Source organism: Oryctolagus cuniculus, chromosome 9 (genome assembly GCF_051225735.1).
Source record: "Oryctolagus cuniculus isolate XC-2025 breed Fujian yellow rabbit chromosome 9, ASM5122573v1, whole genome shotgun sequence".
Taxonomy (NCBI): Eukaryota; Metazoa; Chordata; class Mammalia; order Lagomorpha; family Leporidae; genus Oryctolagus; species Oryctolagus cuniculus.
This window is the reverse complement of record NC_142875.1, coordinates 59101710-59107811: the sequence shown is the minus strand read 5'-3', so window position 1 is coordinate 59107811 and position 6102 is coordinate 59101710.

The window sequence follows — 6102 nt, the reverse complement described above, 5'->3', positions numbered from 1 at the left end:
GAGCTGGTTTAATGAAAGAAGATATCTAAGGCCATTGCAAAAGAATAATGCTGACACCTTTTAAAACTTTAGAAACATAAAGCTATAGGAGACCGCTGGCTTATTTGTCTTACAAACAGAGCACATGTTCATAGACTAGAGTCTTATAAACCTGAAGGCATCAACTGCAGTTGTCACTAACTCCAACGTGATACTTGTTTTCAATCATTTCTAACCCGAGAGGCCTGGGTGATACAAACCCAATTTAAAGGTTAACAAAATTGTCTTCCCCTTTCTATATCGCAGCCAATAATCTGTCTCATAAAAAGGGGAGATCTTTACTGCCTCTCTGATCTGGAAGCATTTACTTTTGTTTTGACTTTTCAAAAACAGTGTAAAAATGGTTGTTCCAAAGATTTAGATGTGTACCTGATGCTCAGTTTATAGAATCAGTTTGTGTTTCATTTTGTCTAACTTGGACTGCATTTTTGTTCTTTGATGCGAGAGAAACTACAAGTGATTTGGTAAGCATGAAGTTAATAGGTCTGGGTAGGTAATGAGATAGAAGCAATAGTTCTTTCCTAGAGGTGGCATGGCAGAAGACCCTGGGCATAGGTTTTGAAGATACAGGGACCCAACATCCAGACTCTTGCAGATGACCCAGCCTTACCTTATCTTTCTGTAAAATGGGGGCATGATTATGAGTCCTATGATGCCATTTTGAGAATTAAATCAAAGAATGAAACACATGAAATATTTGCATCATATGTGTGAACTTTCTTCATCCATAGATAGTGATTTGGTCAGCTTCCACTTGGCAAAGATGCAGTGTTGACCTTTTCCTCGTTTTCCTTCGTCTGAGGGAGATATGGGGTACAATATCCTGGATTTCGGCCTACCAAGTTTTTATGGTTGCTGAAATAAATTATAGAGATGGTTTGGCTCTATCTTGAAGACAGAACACTAAGAAATTGGGTCCATTGCTGTCGTTTTCCTTTCAGATTCCTCTCATCTGTCACAACACAGTAGTTATGAAAAATGAAACCATAAATTCAATTTAGAGGGCAATTTGCAGCTAATCTTTGGAGTAATTCCAGTGTGAATAATGCAGCAATTTGGATGCATGGTCAGTCAATTCAGCCCTGATTTATTAGTATTTATGAAATCTTTCTTTCATTAATGATAATTACTAAACAAGAGAAATAATTTCTCCAAAATTATCTAATTTCATATCAGGCTTTCAGTTATGAAAAACGGTTTCATTGTTTGCTAAAATTATGATTTTAAAGGCTTTTATTATTTAAGTATGTAAGATATGTTTAGAATTTGAACAAAAACTCTTCCTAGCCCTTGGGTGAACTGCTCAGCCCCAGGTTATATCTGTCTTTTTTTTTTCTGATAAGACTCCCATTAGAGTTAACATTTGGAATATCTCAGCAGAAGGACCCTGGGATTTGATATTGATTTCCAACAGTCCTTACTCCTTGAAGGATGTATTAAAATCTAGCTGCAAAAGAATGACATTTTTGTTCATGTCTAAGACTGGAATTTATCTGAGATTTTTTTTTCCCTGGTTATTAAAACTCCACATTTTGACACATCCAATATGCTCTGAGTCAGTGCACTTACAGCGTGTGTTTAAATAGAGGATAACATGCATTAAAATCTATAAAGAACAGTTCTCAGAAAGTGTTTACATTCATTTCCTTTTCTGAATTTCATTGAATAGGTTTTAACTGCCTTGTGTTGAACTAAAGAAACAGGTATTTCAAAGCAAAGCAAAACAAAACAAAAAGATGTAATTCCTTTTCTTTAATTTTTTTCTGTACTCTAAAAGAACTTTATTTCCTAATCATCATCCCTTCTCTGTTTCATGGTAAAGTCAGAGCTGTGAATTGTTAGATTTTGTATTATTTCATTAAGTGAGGAAAGTGCTTGCAGTCCTATGTGCACAAAATCCCCTTCAGTTCTGGTATTCATTAAAATGCAATAAAGAAGTGGTGAATGATGGCCCTACGGCTGTAGTGGTGAACTGTGTCATTGCTGGTGCAGATCTTACTGGAATGGCAGAGCATACGCTCAAAAGTTGCCATTCATAGTATCTGGACAATTGCTTTGCAAATTTGATGGTACTCCATTATGTACAACGCTAGCTGCCTTGCAAACGGATCAATATAGCCATGCAGGTTGTCCCAGAAATTATGCATTTGTATTTTAAATATATAGTAGGTATTAAGTAAACCTGGAATATAATTTAGGATTGAAAGAGAGTAAGCATATTAACGTATTCACTGTTTGTCTTCATGTGACATAGGTTGACAGTGCTAGGTTCGAATGATTCCTGTTAAGAAAAAAAAAAAAAAAAAAAAAAAAGAGAGAGAGATGTTCCAGGCACAGATGCACTGGCTAAGCTCATTAGCACAAGGTTGATATGCTTCTCCCGCCGTGGAAATCATGCTCTTGAATATGGTTTTGGCATTCTCCATCTGAAACAATGGAAGATCCTTAAACTTGAACTCTCTGCACATTTGTTTGTTTGTTATATTCCTTCAATTCATTTCTGGTTGTTGTCTCTTGACTTTCTAAAACGCAGTCTGAGGTGGAGGTTAAACCTGGAGCAGTGAGGAGAGGATGCAAGTGTTTGTTCAGCAGTGCTTTAGCCTCAGTTTCGGCCATTTCTCACCTGCCACGAGTTAAAGGTCAGTTCTTTTAACACATGACATTGGGAGGATATGCGGCCCTATCTTCATTTTCTCCTCCGAATAGCAACAGCGTTCAAAAATTCCTCACACAATGGTATCTTTGTTTTTCTCACTTTTATACTGTGAAAATGATATGAAATTCTACCAGAAAACATTTTTAAGTGCTGACTTAATTATAGCTAATTATTTGCATGAGTGTTTTAAATCTTAATTTATAAATTGTTTCTCTGTTTAGAAAGGAGACACAGTTTTACTGTTGTTTTATTTTAATTTCTGTTATCCACAAGAAAATGACAAGTGACTGAACACTTAAAGTGTTTATTTTTTCTTTAATTTTTAAAATTTATTTCCTTTTATTTATTTGGAAGCAGAAATTCAGAGACAGATATCTTCCATCCACTGGAAATGCCCTGAACAGCAATGGCTAAGCTAGGCCTAAGCTATGAGCAGGAAATTCAGTTCATGTCTCTCACATGGGTGGCAGAGACCCAAATTCTTGAACCATCACTTGCTGCCTCCTAGGGTACACATTAGTGGGGTACTGAATTTTAGAGTGGAATCTAGCCTAAAACCCAGGCACTCGGGTCAGATGTTGTGGTGAAATGGGTTAAGTGGTCACCTGCAATTCCAGCATCCTTTTTGGGCACTGGTTCAAGTCTTGGCTTCTTCACTTCTGATCCAGCTCCCTGCTATTGCACCTGGGGAGGCAGCAGAAAATGGTCCAAGTGCTTGGGCTCCTTCCCCTTTGTGGGAGACCTGGAAGAAGCTCCTGGCTCCTGGCTCCTGGCCCCTGGCTTCTGTCTGACCCAGGCCTGGTTGTTGTGTTCACATGGAGAGTGAACCTGCAGATGGAAGATGTCTCTCCCCGTCTCTCTGTAAATCTGCCCTTCAAATAAATTAATTAAATGTTTTTAAAAAGGTGGTACTCCTGTATGGGATGCAGTCATGAATGCCTGTCCCTAGCAGTATTTCCATTTCTATTATGTCACAAGAAAAAAAAAAGCTCTTCTAAGACTCTCAGTTACACAGGGCTCAACCAAATATAGCACTCTGAGACTAGAGATCTCCCATCAGGTTGGGGAATGTTTAGAGAGATTTCCTGGCCAATCAGAGCTCTCATGACGATATAAATTTGGTTCAGGTCCCTGAGAGGGGCCTTCTGTTCCTGGTGCCTTTGACAAACTGGTTAAATCATTGTTTGCTTTAGCCCATGTGTTATTTGCATTAACTTAAATCCTTGGGTATCTGCATAATTTGGTTTCCTTATCTGGAATTCTGTAGGCTCGTTTTATTGTTTTTTATTTTATTTTATTTTATTTTTTCAAAGTACAACTTCAGATAACTACTCTGTTAATTTTGTTAGGTCTTTGTAAAGTGACAACGGTTGCTTGCTTGGCCTACTTAAAGTGGCGATTCTTTTGCCTATTCAATCTCTATGTTTATTCAAGGAAGACGAATGTCCTCACGTTGAACCATAGGCTTGATTTTCTTGAGTCTTTTAGCTAAAATACGTCATATTTGAATTTTATTGAGAAAATACTTACTGTTTGTGCCTCCCCCAACTATCATTCACTTTTTGCCAAAGCTAATTGGTTCATGATTGGTATTTTTGTAACCTTTGTTATTGCAACTTTGTCAGTGTACCTATTATATGTGTTTAATTTTCTGATTTACTTCTTAAATTTTGTTGAGCTTGCAAATGAGGTCTTGTTCATTCTGGGACACTGGTAACTTTGATAGTTTGATACATGGCAGGGAATCAGTATGTGTTTATACAATTATATTTTTTCAGCTTTATTGTGGTACTATAGACAAAACTGTAAACATTTTAAAGAGTACAATTTGATGTGTATACACTACAAAATACTACAATAAAGGAAACACTTCCATCACTTCACAATTACCTTTTCTTTGGTGATGGGGGTGCAGGTCTCAAGAATGGTTAAAATATGTTCTTTTAACCAATTTAGATACAGTGCTTTTTTATTTTTTAACTTTTATTTAGTAAAAATTTATATTTACTAAAGTACAGCTTTAGTAAAGTACAGCTTATGGATTACAATGGCTTTTTCCCCCTCATAACTTCCTCCTGCCCGCACCCCTCCCATCTCCCGCTCCCTCTCCCATTCCATTCACATCAAGATTCATTTTCAATTATCTTTATATACAGAAGATCAATTTAGCATACATTAAATAAAGATTTCAACAGTTTGCACCCACACCGAACATAAAGTGTAAAATACTGTTTGAGTACTAGTTATAGTATTAATTCACATTGGACAACACATTAAGGACAGAGATTCTACATGAGGAGTAAGTGCACAGTGACTCCTGTTATTGACTTAAAAAATTGACACTCTTGTTTATGGCATCAGTAATCTCCCTAGGCTCTAGACATGATTTGCCAAGGCTATGGAAGCCTTTTGAGTTTGCCGACTTCGATCTTATTTAGACAAGGTCATAGTCAAAGTGGAGGTTCACTCTTCCCTTCAGAGAAAGGTACCTCTTTCTTTGATGGCCCGTTCTTTCTACTGGGATCTCACTCACAGAGTTGTTTGGTTTTTTTTTTTTTGTTTTTTTTTTTTTTTGGCCAGAGTGTCTTGGCTTTCCATGCCTAAAATACTCTCCTGGACTCTTCAGCCAGATCCGAATGCCTTAAGAGCTGATTCTAAGGCCAGAGTGCTGTTTAAGACATCTGCCATTCTATGAGTCTGCTGTGTATTCTGCTTCCCATGTTGGATCTTTCTCTCCCTTTTTGATTCTATCAGTTAGTATTAGCAGACACTAGTCTTGTTTATGTGCTCCCTTTGACTCTTAGACCTATCAGTGTGATCAGTTGTGAACTGAAATTGATCACTTAGACTAGTGAGATGGCATTGATACATGCCACCTTGATGGAATTGAATTGGAATCCCCTGGCACATTTCTAACTAGTGTTAAGTGTAGTCATGGTGTTTGTACAGTTAGGTGTCAGTTTTGTTTGCCTAACAGCTCCCAAGTGATGTCCATGCTGACTATTTCTACTCAATGTATCTTAGGTCAATTAGGAAAAGCAATGTCCCCTAGGAGCTTATGACAAATACTCAATGGCAAACCTCATCTTGGATCTTCTGAATCAGAAAGGTGTTTTTCTAAAATCACCAAGTTAGTCCTTGCTGATTTAGAAGGGGACAGAGATTTGAAACAATGATTGGGGTCCTCTTTGAGATGCCCACATTTCATATCTAATTGCCTGTGTTTGAATCTCACCTCTTCTTCTGATTCAACTCCCTGCTGAAGTACATTCTGGGGGATAACAAGTGATAGCTCAAGTGCTTGGGTACTTGCCATCCACATGGGAATCCTGGTTTGGGTCCTGGAGTTGTAGGCATTTTTGGAGTAAACCAGCAAATGGAAGCTAACTCTCTCTCTCTCACTCCAT